This window comes from Rattus norvegicus, chromosome 6, assembly GCF_036323735.1.
Source record: "Rattus norvegicus strain BN/NHsdMcwi chromosome 6, GRCr8, whole genome shotgun sequence".
In the NCBI taxonomy this organism is placed as follows: Eukaryota; Metazoa; Chordata; class Mammalia; order Rodentia; family Muridae; genus Rattus; species Rattus norvegicus.
This window is the reverse complement of record NC_086024.1, coordinates 68,584,379-68,601,859: the sequence shown is the minus strand read 5'-3', so window position 1 is coordinate 68,601,859 and position 17,481 is coordinate 68,584,379. Positions and strand designations below refer to the sequence as shown.

The 17,481-nt window shown below is 37.0% G+C and overlaps 1 long non-coding RNA gene and 1 other non-coding gene across 2 annotated transcripts; both read right to left on the bottom strand.

The window, feature by feature from the left end:
• Positions 1-489: 489 nt before the first annotated feature.
• On the bottom strand, positions 490-8,563 carry LOC134479377 (uncharacterized). Its single transcript, XR_010052652.1, has 3 exons — positions 8,175-8,563; positions 4,345-4,514; positions 490-2,185 (listed from the first exon to the last, which is right to left on the bottom strand). It is a non-coding gene; the product is annotated as an uncharacterized LOC134479377 (long non-coding RNA).
• Positions 8,564-15,526: 6,963 nt separating this feature from the next.
• LOC120093449 (small nucleolar RNA SNORA17) lies at positions 15,527-15,654 on the bottom strand. Its single transcript, XR_005486506.1, has one exon. It is a non-coding gene; the product is annotated as a small nucleolar RNA SNORA17 (small nucleolar RNA).
• Positions 15,655-17,481: the final 1,827 nt, after the last annotated feature.

Here is a 17,481-nt window from a genome sequence, read left to right as displayed (position 1 = left end):
TCTGTCAGATGATTACTCAGGATCGGATAAAATTCCCAAGTGATGGGGAATATACATGAAGAACATACAAACTTCAGAACATAAACATGTCTCCATTTGTGTTGACCTAGCAGAAGCAGTTAGAGGAGGGACTTTATATAGGTGTATCAGTTAGAATAGGGACACAAGCAAAGGGACAGCACAGCCAAATACAGGCTGTGGCTTCATTGGCAATTTTACTTTTCATTGTGGAAAAATCTTGGGAAGTTGGTAGTGTTGGTATGGCATTTCTACAAAATTATTAAGTAGGATGGTCCAGGTCCAAACTGAAGATAAAGCACAGATCTTCATCTTCACGAGGAGATAGTGATTGTAGCTCACCATTAGGTAAAATTTGCAATTAGTTGAAATAAAAGAGAAGTTCAATTTAAGACATTTTCAAAAGATAAAGGGCATGTCCATACACATGTTGCTTGCCAAGAAAGAAGATTCCAAGAAAAGCAATATATATTAAATTTTAATTTCAGTTTATTGAATGAACAAGTAGAACTGTAGGTATTTATCACGTGAACATAGTGTAAACACATATGTACGCACCCACACCCACTCCCCCACACACACCTGTACACACACAAACTAATTACCAAATCTGTGGATTTGTATATTAATAATTTTCTTGTAAAAATAATTATCATTTTTCCTTTAATTTTTCTTTGAAAACTTTAAATTAAAATGATTTATTTGTGTGAGGTGTGTGTGTGTGTGTGTGTGTGTGTGTGTGTGTGTGTGTGTGTGCAGACAAGAGAACAACTTACAGAATCAGGGCCTGAGTCAGGCTTAAAGACAAATGGCTTTATCTGCAGAGTTATTTTCTGGGCCTATTTCCTTCATTTTTCAAAATCACAATGTTCTGTCACTAACTACGGTGGTCACATTGTACTATGAACTGTTGAACTTACTCCTTACAGTGTTTTGTAACAACAAACTTCCATAGTACCCCAGCTGCTGTTAACTACCATTTCATTATTTCATTATCTTCATTACCTCTGGGAGATCAGTTAGTTGAGATACTACTTGTGAATGAGACACTCAACCTTTTTCCTCTCCATCTTTCTTTCTAGAAGCAGCATTCAGGTTCACCTACATGAGAACTGCATTATGTTAAAGGCACATAATTTGTCTTCTTATTTGTCTGTCCAATGGCACTTATCTTGACTACTCTAGGTGGATTCACACTAACTGTGGGGGTGTCTCTTTAATGTACTAATTGGCTTCCTCCACTTTGACTATGTATTCAAAAAGGGGATTGCTGGACCACACAGTAGTTTTATTTTAAAATTGTTGACAACCTTCCATACTGTTTATAGATGACTGAAGTTTACAAATGGGTAATATTTAAGTATTCTCTTTCTACTTTTGATATATTCTCTTTTGATCTCTTTTACTCTGGATATGACTTTCAGTACTACTTGAATATAAGTTAGAAATTGAATATCTTTATTTTCCTTCAGGTCTTAGGGAAAAGCTCTCAGCATTTAATTGTTCAGTGTGATACTACTCTCGGTATATAACCCTGCCTTTAAGGTGTTAGGGTCATTGCTTCCATATCTTCTTTGTTGACAGGATTTTCTTTTATCGTGGAGGGATAATAAGTCTTTAATATGGGAATCTATATGTTCAGCTGACGAGTTGAGAATGATTTACTAAAGTAGCTAAAATTGAGACTTGGTAGATCTGGAATAGGAACACTTTACTGTTAAGAACGAGATGATAAATAATTTCAGCTGGACAATATTGAGGATATGGAGAATAGTCATCCACATACATATAAAATGAATGAACATATTGCTGTCAAAACTATAAAAACAAATCACAATTCAGCTTTGGCTTCATTTCTTCTGTGCTGTTTAGTTATTGTCAACTTGACACATATCCAGACATATCTGGGAACAGACTAGTAACTGGGGAAATGTTTATGTCAGACTGTCCTGTGGGCATGTCTGTGGGCATTTTCTTGGTGAATAATTGATGTGAGAGGCCACAGCCATAGTAAACAGGTGGCCCTGGGTTTTATAACAAAGCAGGCTGAGAAAATCACGAAGAGCAAGCTAGGAAGCAGCATTCTTGAACCTTCTCTGCTTCAGTTCCAACAACCAGGTTCCTGACTTGAGCTTCTATGCAGAAAACCTTTGATAATGATTGCCATCTACAAAGTGAAATATATATATATATATATATATATATAATATAAATACATTTCCTTTAAATTTTAATGTCTTTATCACAGCAAAAGGAAACAGGCTAGGACACTATGAGTGTCTTACAAAGGATAAATCTAAGCTATGGCATGCTAATTAAAACAAAAGGTGACATTTTGTCCAATATCTTATTGACCAACATCTACCTTCTATGTAAAATGAAATGCTGCTTATTCAGTGACTACACATTTCTTTTTAAAAACGCAATTGTATCCCCTGTGTATCTCTGTGTATAACTTCTTTCTATTCCAACATTGGTAAAAAAAAATTAAAAACATTTCCAGTATCTTTAAATTTCCTGATTAAAATATTGAAAAAGTATGCATATTCCCAGCAACTTTTAACACAAAATGTTGCATATCTGTTCAAATTGTCTTATATACCAAGCATTACCTCTTAAGGAGGTAAAACCATAGAGAAAAAAGCATCTTCTTTAAGATGTATGCAAAAGAGTTTAGTATTTAGTATTTTGAAACAAATCGAAGTTGTCTGACGAGTATGTTCAAGGTGCAAATCTCTATAGAATGGCTGAAATCATAGTTCAGTTGGTTTCTGAAGGGAGAAGAGCCAGTATGCCATTATTTGCTAACACTGGTAGGGTCTGTGATATAGAATCTAAAAGCAGTAGGATAATCAAGAGTGTCACCAGAGCTAAACTTCCCCGTAATAGATTCAGTGTCATGAGAAGCTTCACAGAATGATGAGCTATCTTCAAGGAGTACCATATTGTTCACATTAGCCTGTAACGACTAAGTCGCTATTTCCACATGTAAGCACTCTCCTAAGTTATGTACCTTTTCTTATTAATCACAAAGAGCAAATGCTAATGGTTTCTGGTGCTCATTCCATACCTCTCACCATTCTAAGTAAGCCATACATATCACCTGTGTGAACGCCATACATTCCTATGTGACAGTTCTAATATCAACCATATTTTACAGGTGAATTACTTCATGTATAGACATAAATCACATGTCAGCATAACACACTTTACATCTAAAAGACCTTGAATACAAACACAAAAATCAAACAATTTCTGGGTAGATGTTTTAAGCTAATCTTTACTATGGTTCCAAACAAAATTTTGAAATATCTCTATGATTTTCCTAAATTTCATAAGACTACTCAGTTATATAAGCAAAGCTAAACTAGTTTCTTCTGAAAGTAGCATCACATCTTATTCAAAAACAAAAACAATACTCCATATACAGTTTCATTTCCAGAAAATAGAAGTAACAGTCATGACTGGTTGAATATTCCTTGTCTTTCTGTGTTTCATTTAACATTAATGTCCTCAGTGCCATGCAACATGCTGCAAATAATAGGATTTTTATTTTTATGGTTCAATGCAATATTGCACTTTCTATATTAATTTCATCATGGATGGACCTCCTAGGTGGTCTATATTTTTAACATATTGTGAATCAAATAGCAATAATCCTGACTGTAGGCGTCACATGGGTTGCATAAGAATGGTTATTAAAGTCTACGAATGATATGAAAGAATGGCAGAAACAGTGCAATAGGTACTCAAGCACAGACAGAAGCAATAAAGTGCAGAGTTCTATAAAACCATGACTGCAGGAAAACAGCTTGTTCCATGTTTCTGGGAAAAAAGGAACTCAGAGATCCAAACACAGGGGAACAGAAGGAGGTTGAAATACTCATTCTTGTGTTTGAACATTACACATTTGTACACATGTATCAAATTAAGGTATGTAAACCTATAAACTTGTATAATTCAATTAATAGTCCAAAAGAAAGAAAAGTGATAGCCAAACAAACCCCTGGTGGTGGTTAATGTCAGATGGCAGTGCCTCAGATCGAGTTTTAACTAAGGAGACATATTAGATCTTCTAATATGCCCATAATGTTGTATTTATGGCCCAGAAATCATCGCAAAGGTAGTTATAGTTTGAGAACTTATTAATTTGGTATGCCTGTTTTTTTTAATTTTCATTATACTTTAACAGATAAAATGTGGGTTCTGTGCCCCTGTTATTCATTTTTACAGAGCAGTGCTATAAGCATATATTTCAAGTCATACATATAGCAAAATCTTTGGAAAGCATGATTTCCTGGTAAAACATTATTACTAGAACTCTACCCTAGATATCCTGGTGGTAGTAGAGACTGAGAATTATGTCTTCAAGGCTCGCCAGATGACTGAAGCACAGAATGAATGAGACCTACAGCTCAGTATTGTGAGGCACACCATTACACCTGCTTCCTGTGAGCAGGAAGGCACAGATTACCCGAGCATCCCAGGTTTGGGTCCTAGGAAGAAGGGAGGGAAATGATGGAAATATTAGAGTAAATAGGAGAAAGTAGCTAGTAAATATTCAACAATAGTTAATGAGTAATGCAGACACTTCATGCCTTACTCCCATATAAATGAAAATAAAATGAAATTAATATTTGTATTTTATTTACTCTTATCATATTAAGGAACTGAGACCACTGTATGTTTGAACAAGGCTTACTATTTTGGCCATTATCACTAAATATCTAGTCACACCTATTTTTGTGGCCCTTTCTTCATTCATTAATTCAAATGTTTTGAGTGATACTGAGAGTTATACATACTCTACTCTGTTTTGTGTGCAACAAAGAACCAGTCAGACTCTTCCTTGCTGTTTTGGATGTTATGTTCCACTTACAAGAGAAAATCCAGAGATCATTCTCATACATTTATTTTATTCACAGCTTTATATGCACACACATCATCTGAAACATGCTTAATTTTTAAAAGACTGGAAAAGAGTAGTGACTGTCAACTGCTTTATCAGTAAGAAGACTGAAGCATTAACACAACTGGCTGAGTCCAGCTCTTGGCTTTCCCAACACCCTTCGTTGTCAACCACAGCAGTTGTTCCTGGATCTCTTTAGATGGAGGAAGAGTTAGCAAAGGGCAACAAAATGAGCCCTCCCTAGATGTCAGTCCTGCTGAGAGGTGTAAACCACTGTGTAAACAGCCATTCATTTCTGTCTTCTTAGAATATGTAATGTAGTTTAGAAGATAGGATCACCTTTCCATCACTTGTGAAAACTCGTGCCTATCAGAACATGAATGCTAAGTGCTCAGTACAATCAGATAATGAAGAGCATAAAATGTCAGGCGTGGGGGCATTCTCTCCTTGCTGTGAAATGCAGGTTTTCTGAAGAGGAAATCTCATGATGTCCCTTCTGTATAAAATCTGACAGTTGTTTGCAACTCATTACTATGTGGTACATAGACTTCCTAGTGCAGGAGCCCTTCATGATCCTGTCTTTCTATATAGCTCTTCCCCATCCCCTTAGAGCTCCTTGAACTTCTTGTCACTTTTCCAGGCACTCGGCCAAGATGACACTCCCTACCTCCTATTTCTCACTTTAAGTATAATCTTTCCTATATTACTCAAGAAATTCCTTTCCTTGGGCACAATGCAACTTTGCATTTATTTTAGCAGATACACCATACTGCCCACTCAACATTCAGTAAGCCAGGGTTCATTGTCAGTACTAATTAGCTGCATCTGAGTATCCATCTTCCAGAAATATGATTCTATTCTCCATGTAGGTGTCAACGTTACATTAGTATATTGGTTTGCCACCTGAAAAATGACATAATTCTGGCCAGTAGAGCATGAAAGAGTGCCAACTTAATAGGAAAAATTTCTTAGAAGATTTCACATTTAAAAAGTGATGCATGAAGGCAGACTTCTTTATGGACATTTTCAAATCTAGAAATGCTACAGAAAAACAGGACAGAGGAAGTATATGGAACCAGAGGGCGGCTTTCAGACAATCCAAAGTAGAAGAATTAACAAACTATAGAGGCACTTTATGTTGTGGATTTATGCCTTACATTCTGTAGCTAAAACTATCAATATAACACAAAATTTCTTGCCCTGATCTTGGAATTTCATATGTAAGCAAACTGATGGATGAGAATGGCTGGTTGTCGGCCTCTTAAATAGTCATGCTTTCCAGAAGTGTCTTGTAAACATGCAAACATTTCATATTATTCAGAGAGATACTAAAGCACACATGTCATGTGCTTCAATTTAAATAAAATTTTAAAATCACACAACTGTCATTCAAAATTAAATAATTGGAGAATTTCTAAAAGGAGAATTTATAAGAGCTAATAAACTGATACAATTGATGACTTTATCATTTTCTCTTTTCTTCCAGTTAAATGTTGGTGCAATAAAGGTAATTTTATACTTATGTATTATTGCTACTGTTAATGTTTAACTAACTTACTATCCATAGGTTGAACAGGAGAGATAAAATAAAGGTCTAAATGTTGGAGTCCCAGTTTGTCAGATAGCTAAGCGACAATCTCTCCATGTGACCTTCGCAAGTCAGGTATCACATAAGTTGCATTGATCTAAGCAAAACTTCATTCAGCACAGAAATATGACTCTAGTGCTATGAAAATTAAAGCTAAAAAGATAAAAATCTGTTAATGATTATAGTTAATTTGAGTTTTCATTTATGGGAATGAAACATCTCCACCTACATGAAATGTTAAAGAGAAGTGTTTATATATTCCAGTTTAAAACCATCCCTTTAAAAAAATTAAAATTATAAAAATAAGCACATTGAAGGTTTGTGAAATATACCATATAGAATATGCAAAAGGAGTTCTCACATTTGTATACTTGGTACTGTGTAGTTTAAATGCTTCTGTCCAAAGTTAGATAGAAATATAGAGGATTTTATTAAATGTCTTATTTGATTTTTTAACAAAAAATCTAGCTGGAGAAAAAATCAAAACTAATAATTATTATCGGCAATATTAGAATTTCAACCATCATAGTCACTTCTGTTCAAGGATCCAAGGAAGAGTCACACAATGAAGTCATTTGCCAGGTTATGAGCCTTCCTAACAGTTACAGTTTATCAGTCTTTTCTTGTCTATTCATGACCTTGACACTTTTATAGAATGACCTTCAATTTAATTTATGTAATGTTGTCTCATAACTAAATTGAGATGACAGTGTATTTGAAATGGAAACAGTGTGGTAACATGACAGTCTTGAAGTGTATACGTTGCCAATATTTAAAATTGGTAATAGTCATTTATCACTTAAGGTAGTGTCTATTTTTTCTGTTAACTTTTGCTGCAAACTGAGTTCTTTGGTTTTCAATTAGTTCACATGAGTGGCAGTTTATAATTGTTTAGAGGTGATAAGCTTATCCTAATTTGCTGTGGGTTTTTCTGATTAATTTTAGCAGCAATGAATAGGTATGACTTGCAGCAGTCATCATGGTAAGTCTTGTTATGCTTATTAGACAGTGCACATCAGTATGCTCTCATGGGCATTAATGTCATGACTTGGGATGTGATCCATATTATTACTTATGTACCAACCTAGGCCATCACAAGTTCATATTGGTACCTCTGATGCCTATATAGAACTATGCGTTTTCATCCTAGCTTTTCTCTCTTTACCATTGTATTTTCTTTTTCTCTAGAGTGCCTAATTTTGCAGTTATCATCAGAGCATAATGATTTATTTGTTCAAGTCTAGCATTCATAGTTTCAGAAGTGGCAAACTACTTTGTGGTAGCAACAAATTTCCCAGAATACACTGATAACATAAACTTATTCCTATCTCTGTATAGTGTTACAGCATTTAGTCAAACTTCTAAAAGTACCCATGCCTCTCTAATCATATATAATATGGTTAGTTCATTTTTTACAATTTGCAGTACCACTTTTTGTTGTAGTTAAGATCTGCTTCTGCCTCCTAGCCCTGGGTTTCCAGAACTAAGACTCATACTCAAAATACATTTACAAATGCTTTGGCCATATAAGCTAGGCTCTACTCTATCTAGATCATAAAACAACCCAATTATTTTAACCTATGTTCTGTCACATGGTTGGTTAGCTGTGCTCAGGTACTATGTATCTGACTCCTTACATCTTCCCAGTAGCTCTCTTACCTCTAGCTCTGTTCAAGAATGTCTTTTCCTCCCATATGTCCTACCTCTATTTCCTGTCTATGCCACAGGCCATGGGCTTTTCCGGTCTACGCCACAGGCCATGGGCTTTTCCGGTCTACGCCACAGGCCATGGGCTTTTCCGGTCTACGCCACAGGCCATGGGCTTTTCCGGTCTACGCCACAGGCCATGGGCTTTTCCGGTCTACGCCACAGGCCATGGGCTTTTCCGGTCTACGCCACAGGCCATGGGCTTTTCCGGTCTACGCCACAGGCCATGGGCTTTTCCGGTCTACGCCACAGGCCATGGGCTTTTCCGGTCTACGCCACAGGCCATGGGCTTTTCCGGTCTGCGCCACAGGCCATGGGCTTTTCCGGTCTGCGCCACAGGCCATGGGCTTTTCCGGTCTACGCCACAGGCCATGGGCTTTTCCGGTCTACGCCACAGGCCATGGGCTTTTCCGGTCTACGCCACAGGCCATGGGCTTTTCCGGTCTACGCCACAGGCCATGGGCTTTTCCGGTCTACGCCACAGGCCATGGGCTTTTCCGGTCTACGCCACAGGCCATGGGCTTTTTAATTGACAGGTGATACTTCCATACGATAAACAGCTTTCCCTAATAATTCTTTTTATTTTTAAAATGGAAACACATGCCAGAAGTACAGATTGGCAGCATTCAGTCTGCTTTCTCTCTGTTCACCCAGATCTAATCCCCAACTCTCATCCCCAGAACTGCAGCAAAGCACCCGTGGCACCTTTCCCTGATGCCCTCTAATTGCCCCCATCAGTTCCCTGAATCTACTGAAGATCCCATGGATCTTTCCCTTCTAACCTTTCCCTCCAGCTTGTTGCTTTGTCCCAACCCCAACTAGAGCGATCATCCCCTGCTTGCCCAAGCACCTGCTCCTTCCAGAGTAGCAGGTAGACTGAAGGTAGACCCACATATATTTTGCTGCTCCTGAGATTCACTTCTTCAACCCGCAAGTATCATTCCCAGATCTATAGCCAAAATAAAATGCAATCTATATTTCATCTTTGATCCCATCCCCAAGGAATTAGATTTGTTTTGTTCCCTCTGATCTTCCTTTCTCCAATTCTTCCCAGTACTCTCAGCCTCCAATACTGCCAGATAATCCATGTGAACACACGAGTTGAGCAAGCAGGCCTGGAAAACACCCAACGCATAGCCATCAAACTCTTCTAAACTCAAGAGAAAAAGTTGGAAAACAAGAGCAAACCACCTACCAGAGACAAAGCCAGAAATCAATACCGAGAATCAAAATCATACCAAACCCAAACCAAGATACCTAGATATCTGTATTACAACAAAAACAAAAAAAGAAAGAAAAGAAAAGAAAAACAAAAAACCTACACTAACAATCAGAATTATATGTATCTACAAGAGTTCAGCTATAATATCACACAGGCCCCAAATATTTCAAAAAAGCTGAATCACAAGAAAAAGACCTTATAATGCTTATATGAAGATGCTAGTGGGCCACAAAGGGTAATTAATAAATACCTTAAAGAAATCTAAGCAAACACAAACAAAAGGCTAAAGTAAATAAATAAAACTGTTCAAGATCTGAAAGTGGAAATAGACACAATAAAGAAAACACAATTCTGAGAGAATTCTGAAAAACCAGAAACCAAACAGACAAAAAAAATCATACAAACTTTAGCAGCAATGATAGAGAAAAGATTCATGAATAGAATGTAAGAGATAGACTACCAGGTGTTGAAGATATAGAACAAATGAAGACATCAGTAAAGAAAATCCTAAGTATAAAAACATTGTGACTCAAAGCATCTGGGTATTCCAGAACAGAAAAGACCAAAACAAAGAATAACAAGAATAAAGGAAAAACAAGAAGTAAAGAGGTATGCTGGCAGGCTTGAGAAATGTCTTAGCCGTTAAGAGCACTGGCTGCTCTTCCAGAGGTCTTGAGTTCAATTCCGAGCATCCACATGGTGTGTCACAACCATCTCTAATGGGATTGAAATTCCTCTCCTGCTGTGTCTAAAGACAGTGACAGTATACTCACATATTTAAAAGTAAATAAATCTTAAAAAAAAGTATCCTGGCAAAGCCATTTCAATATTCAACAAAATAGATTAAAAATTAAAACTAATAAAAAGAGATAGGAAATGACACTGTACACTTACTAAAGAAAAAAATCAACCAAGATGAAATCTCAATTCTTATACATCTATGACTCAAACACAAGCATAGCCAAATTTGTAAAAGAAACATGATTGCAGCTTAAATCACATAATGAGCCTCACACTCTGTTAGTGGAAGAATTCAGTACCTCACTGTCACCAATGGAGAGATTATCCAGACAAGAACTAAACAGAGAAATACTGGAGCTAACAGACATTATAAACCAAATAAACTGAACAGATATTTATTTCACCCAAACACAAAAGAATATACCTTCTTCTCAGCACCTCATAGAACTTTCTCCAAAACTGACTACATACTCAGTCACAAAGCAAGTATCAACAGATACAAGAAAACTGAAACAACTCCCAGTATCCTGTCAGAACACCAAAGCTTAAACCTTAAAATAACAGAAATAAGAGAAAGCTTACAAACTCAAAGAAACCAAACAACTATTTATTGAATGACACCGGGGGCAAGACAAATAAGAAAGAAATTTGACTTGTTAGAACTGATCAAAAATGAATAGGCAGCATAATCAAATTCACAAGTCACAATAAAACTGGTGCTAAGAGAAAAAAAGAGAGAGAGAGAGACAGAGAGAGAACTTTCTCATACTAGTAACTTAACAGCACAGTTACAAATTCTATAACAAAAAGCATTAAGCACATCCAAGATGAGTAAACTGCAAGAAATAAGCAGACTGAAAAATGAAATCAATAAAATAGAAACAAAGAAAATAATGTAAAGAATCAATGAAACAGAGTTGGTTCTTTGAGAAAATCAACAAGAAAGACAAACATTTATCCAAACTCACTAAGAGACTGAGGGTAATTATCAAAATTAACAAAATCAAAAGTGAAAAGAGGGACAGAATAACAAAGGCCAAGGAAATTCAGAAGATCATTAAGGGCATATTTGAAAAAAAATGTCCTCCAACAAATTGGAAAATGTAAGAGAAAGGAATAATTTTCTCAATAAACACTACTTTCAAAAGTTAAATAAAGATCAGATAAATGACTTAAATAAATCTATCACCCCTAGTGAAATATAAAGTAAAAAATAAACAAAAGACCAGGATCAAGTGGTTTTAAGTGCAGAATTCTATTCTACTTTACTGTCAAAAAAGACTTACTGCCAATATGCCTTAAATTATTTAACAAAGTAGAAACAGAATAAACATTGCTCAATTCATATCATGAGATCAGTTACCCTGGTACCTAAACTACATAAAGATGTAACAAAGAAAGAATTACAGACCAATTTTCCTCATGAATATAACTGCAAAAATATTCAATAAAATACTTGAAAATGGAATCCTAGAACACATCAAAAAGATCATCAACAATAATCAGGTAGGTTTCACAACAGATATACAGAGGTGGTTTAATATAAAAAAAATCTGCAGATGTTATCTACCACATAAATACTGAAAGGAAAAACACATGATCATCTCACTAGATGCAGAAAGGGCATTTGACAAAATTCAATACCTCTTCATGATAAATATTCTGGAGAGATTAAGATACAAAAGACATATCTAAACACAATAAAAGCAATTTCTAGTAAGCCTGTTGCAAACATCAAATGGAGAGAAACTCAAAGAAATTCCCCCTAAAATCAGGAACAAAACAAGGTTTTCCATTATCACCAGACATGTCCAACACAGTACTTGAAATCTTACCTAGAGCAATAATAAAACTGAAAGATATCAAGGGATACAAACTGGAAAGGAAAAAGTTGAACAATAATTATCTGCAGACAATAAAATAGAATATGTTAGTGACCCTAAAAATTCCAACTGAGAACTCCCACAACTGAAAAACCCTTTCAGCAAATTGGGAGGATACAAGATTAATGGACATGATCAGCAGCTCTCCAAAATACAAATAGCAAACGGACTAAAGAAGATAGCATGGAAACAACACCCTTCACAATAGCCTCAATATAAAATGTTTTGGGTAGCAATTCTACTCATGCAAAATACACAGTAAAGATGGCCATCCTGCCAAAAGTAATCCACAGGAACAGTGCAATCTTCATCAAAATGTCAATACAGGTATTTACATAACTTGAAAGGGCAATTCTCAACTTTATATGGACAAATATAAAATCCAGGATAGCAAAAACAATCCTGAGTGATAACAGAAATAAGGTTTCATCTTTCCTGAACTCAATTAGTACTACAGAGCTATAGTAATAAAAACCACACGGTATTGGCATAACAGGCACATTGATCAATGGAATAGAATTGAAGATCCATGCACAAATTCTCACACATGTGAACACTTTTTAAAATAGAAAAGCCAGAAATATACACTAAAGCAGGTAGCATCTTCTACAAATGGTCTAAGTGGATGTCTGCATGTAGAAGAAAGCAAATAGATCCATACATATTACTCTACAGAAAACTCAAATATAGGTGGATCAAGACACAGGGTATTGAGAGTGTACCATTCTTGTTCATGGTGTTAAGGATAGAACATTCAATAGGTTATCATTCATTAAGAAACTTACCTGTCCATTTTTATAGTTTTTCCCTTATCAGGCCAAGAAAATGTTTTATATTCTCTTGCTCATTTTGTGAATTTTAAATAGCATATATTTACAGTGCACTTTAATGTGCCTCCATTCTCTGTTAAGATGCCAATGAGAAATATTTTCCCTAGAAAATTTGGCTCTTATATTTATTGTCTTCTTCCTGGCTGTTTTAAAACAAATTCCTTATGTTAACTTTAAACAAACAATATTTTTATAAAAATTCTTTTAATATTACTTTGAAACTTTTCTAATAAGAGACTACATCACTAAATCACCCCCCACAGACATTGTTGTGTTTGTCTCCCTCAAAACCCGACAGGTTCTACTCTTCTGTTCATTTAATCCCTCTTGGAAAAGTTTCAACTGAGTCTTACTCGTTCGTATATGGAGCATTTAGAAGGATCTTGTGAAATTGTTATTCATATTTCTAGTTTTATTACATTGGTGTCCAAGTAGAAACCTTGCATCATTTCCATTACATTGTCTCAGTTACTTTTTGACTCAAACTGTTGTGCCTTGAAGATATTTCTATGTGCTCTCCCATAAAGGAAATGTACCTGATAGTTGTAAGGCTGTTGTGATGATAAAGAGATTTGTCAGTGTGAGCTATGTCTTCAGCTTTGAGTACATCATTAAGCTAATCCTCAGAAAGAATCTCTCGCAAATCTCCTAACGGTTCCTTTTTGTTTTTCATGGAGAATGTTCAGTATTTCTGATGTGGAATATTGTTGGTTTCTGTAGCTGTGAGTAAACCCAGTTCTTAATGAAGAACCCATACCAGGGGCTCAAGAATAGGCTGCTGTGTTTCTTGGGTGGATCTCACTGTGTGTTTCTTATTCTAAGGGGATAGTGAAGGTCGTCTCTCCTCCCCCCCTCCTCCTCCCCTCCCCCTCCCCCCTCCTCCTCCCCCTCCTCCTCCTCTTCCCCCTCCTCCTCTTCTCTTCCTTTTTTTCTTTTTCTCTTATTTTTACACCCAAATTTGATTAATTTTCACTCAGGTCCACAATAATAAAAGTAATGTTTCTTCAATTATTTTTCAAATAAATGCATTCTTAGTAATAATCAAAGACTTCTTAGACAGAAATATTCTGAAAATATTTGAAAGCCGTGTTAAAGGATAGTTGCACTTTAGATAAGTAGAGAAGTAAAGTGTGCTTAAAAGACATAGTTTATTATTTTTAAATCAATAAACTTCTCAACTTCATTCCTAGTACTTTTTTTTAATTTTTTATTGGTTCTTTGTGAACTTAACATTATGCAACCCAAATCCTAGTAATCTCCCCATACCCTCATACCTGCCTTCTACCCTTAAAAGCTCCCTAACAACAGAGGGACAAACCTCCTTGTTGAAGCTGTAGTGTATCACAGTGTGTACCACAGTATATCAGTTTGTCCATACTTCTTTGTCTGCAAATGCTCTTAGCAATCATGTATATTGGTCTGGTATGAGGACTCTGACTTCTAATACTCTATCAGTATTGGAACCTTGCTGGGATTCCTCCAAATATTCTACTGTTGTCCTGTGTCATGGGGATCCCCTAGTTTTATATATGTAGGTCTGGCCGTTTCATGAGCTCTAGCAATTCCCTTGTGGGATAAAAGTTGGGGTGGATCAATTCAAAGACCTGAATTTTGGCCTGAGAGGTCTCTGAGCTGGTTAGCACCTCCCCTGCCTGCTGTATATGATGAAGCATGGGGAAGGCATATCTCCCTTGCCCATGACATCACATGGTAGGTGAGTGGCAGATGAGTAGCAGACACATGACTAGACCAATTCTCACATGTTCACACCCTCAGGGACAGCTCTCCAATGTCCCTACCACTAGTGAAAGCTGTACTATCTGCCCAGGTTTGATGCTAGGTCTACTCTCCTGAGTTCTACAGCTGGTGAGGGACAGGGAGAGTTCTCCTGCTCTTATGACCCCAGGGTTAGTTCTTCCACCTGCCACAAGAAGCACAAAGCAAAGGAAGGAGGAGGCTATCTCTCCTTTGCCAATGCCATAGCATGGGACATGAATGGCAGGGCTAGCTCCCACACTTAGCTCATATCATTAGAGCTGGCTCACAAAACTCCCACAATATGCAGGGACTGCTCTCCTGAGTACTACAGTTGGCTACGTGTCCTAAGGTCAGCTCTTAAAGGATGCCCGATGAGGGGTGGAACCAGTTCTGCAAAGTCCTCATACATCAGAAATTTTCAGGCACCAGCCCAGACCAGGGACATCGGCCTGGCCTTTGGTGGTAACATACCCCTGGTGCTGCAAGGTCATAGACCCAGTCATGGACCCAGGTGGTATCACCTGGTACTGGTCAGGCTTTCTCTTACTACCCTTAAATCTCCAGTTCTGCTACTCTGCATCATGCCTACATCATTCAGTTTCTAATTTTCTTCCCTTTCTCCATCGCATATTTGCTCCTGTAAGTAGCACCCAGGGATTACTAGGTGTTTGGGGTTATCTAAGTAGTAGTCTCAGGAGTGTTATGCCCTCCTCATGCATTATGGCACCTGGCAACGGTCATCTTTGCATGGTCTGCTTCCCAGTCCCCTTCTCAGGCCTGCACTGACTGGTGGTCATCTTGGGCTCGCTTCCTTTCCAGGCTCCTAAGTGGCTGCCAGCTGGCACATGTTCCAAGGTAGAGCTCTTCTGGTCTCTGACTTGCTCTTTCAGATACTCACATATAAAAATGTTGAGGGTAGACATAGTGTCTCTCCTCTCTGCCACCTACTGACACACATGTGACAGAACAGCCACATCTGCAACACCTCTAGGGGCAGATCTTTTTCTTTTCTCTTCTTTTCTTTTCTTTTCTTTTCTTTTCTTTTCTTTTCTTTTCTTTTCTTTTCTTTTCTCTTCCATCCTTTTACTGGTCTTTGTTACATGAAATAAATGTTAGGGCTTATTAAATATCAAAACCAGTATATTGCTAGTGGTCAATTTCACTATCATTTTTCTTTCTCCTTTGACCGCTATCATTCTTACATAGTATGATATTACTTAGTAGATGCATCAATATATTGAGTATAGTTGTGTTCTACTCTAGGAAGCAGAATGAGCTAAGTCTTGAATCACTGTCAGCAGCACGCTGTAGTTGTGCACAGGAGACCTTGCCTGTGATACTTTCTGCTGTGGTTCTCTATTTTATACATTTTGTTGATGGTCTTGAATTTTGCCACAATTTTATTTCCTCAATACTTTCACTTCACCCAAAGCTTCTCTTTGTTTAATGATTCTGCCTTGCAGTGCTTCAAGGCTGATTAACCAGAACCCGGTCTCTTGAACTCTTTGTTCCAGTGGGATACACCACTAGTCATTTCTGATATCTCTTCTAGGTCAGCACTTCAATCTGGACAGACAGTATCTAATTCTTCTTGCTATTAACTGGCATTGGATAAGTTTTGAGGCCTAGTGAGGGAATAAAAGCTCATGAATGAAGAGTGTCTTCAGACAAAGATATCAAATGTGTTTATTAGTCATTGACATAATTGAAAATATGTGGACACGGATTATTGCTATAGTTATACTTCTGGATTTCCCAATAATCATTCTTTTGCTTTTGTGGCTCCAATAGACAAGGTAGGTGTCATTTACCATAAATTACAAACATGTGGTAAATAGTGTGCTGGAGAGCTAGATAGAGTCTCAGTCAAACATTTGCTCAAACTGTTGAGATGTTAAGTGTGAAAAAGCAAGAGGGAAAAATACTCTGTCATTTTGTCCCCCTCATACATTCTAATTGTCTTCTATCCTAGCCCTAGGAAAGTAAGCCTGGGTTCAGAGAAGGGACATCTATAGTGGGTGATGAAGTGCAGCAGCACGTGGGAGGGATAGCTATGACAGCTTGAAGCAAAGGGCATGGCAGCATGGCCATTCCAGAGAAACCTTATCATCTACTTAGGTAATGACATATAGGTCAACTGCCACATATTATACCCACAAGTATAATCACCTGTGGCATCAGGAAACATCATAAAGTCTCAAAAGGTATACATAATTTACAATTTTAAAAGCTTAAAATATCTCCGACAAGATCAAAAGGTAAACTAATCATGTCAAAATTGATTGCAAATGTCTATGTAGATATCACATTTTGCCATGAAGTATTTCATTTTTAAAACTGATCTTGTAGGTTCAGAACAACAAGGAACAGTGATATTTCACCACTGCCATTTCTTGCCTGTTTTGCTGCTTATTTTGCTTACTTATAATCAAACAGGTGGATGATTCATTTAATCTTCTTTTTAAATTTGTTTTAACAAGTAAATTTTACATATAGTGAAATGTGCAGGTTATCTGAGTACGTGCGCGGGCGCGCGCACACACACACACACACACACGCACACACACACACACACACACACACACACACACAGGTTACACATCAAACCAAGCATTAAGGTAGCAGGTAGAATGAGTTACCACCCACCTGATCTTAAAATGAGTTTGTGTATTAACATCAGTGAGTCCGCATTAATCAAATGCATCTTTCTACACGAAAGAGGAAGCCCAAGCAGGTAATACCTGAGTGATATGATATGTGCACAGAGGAAAATCTTGGCTGGCTATTGTTTGTTTTGAAGGCAGAAAGAGACCACAAAACTACAA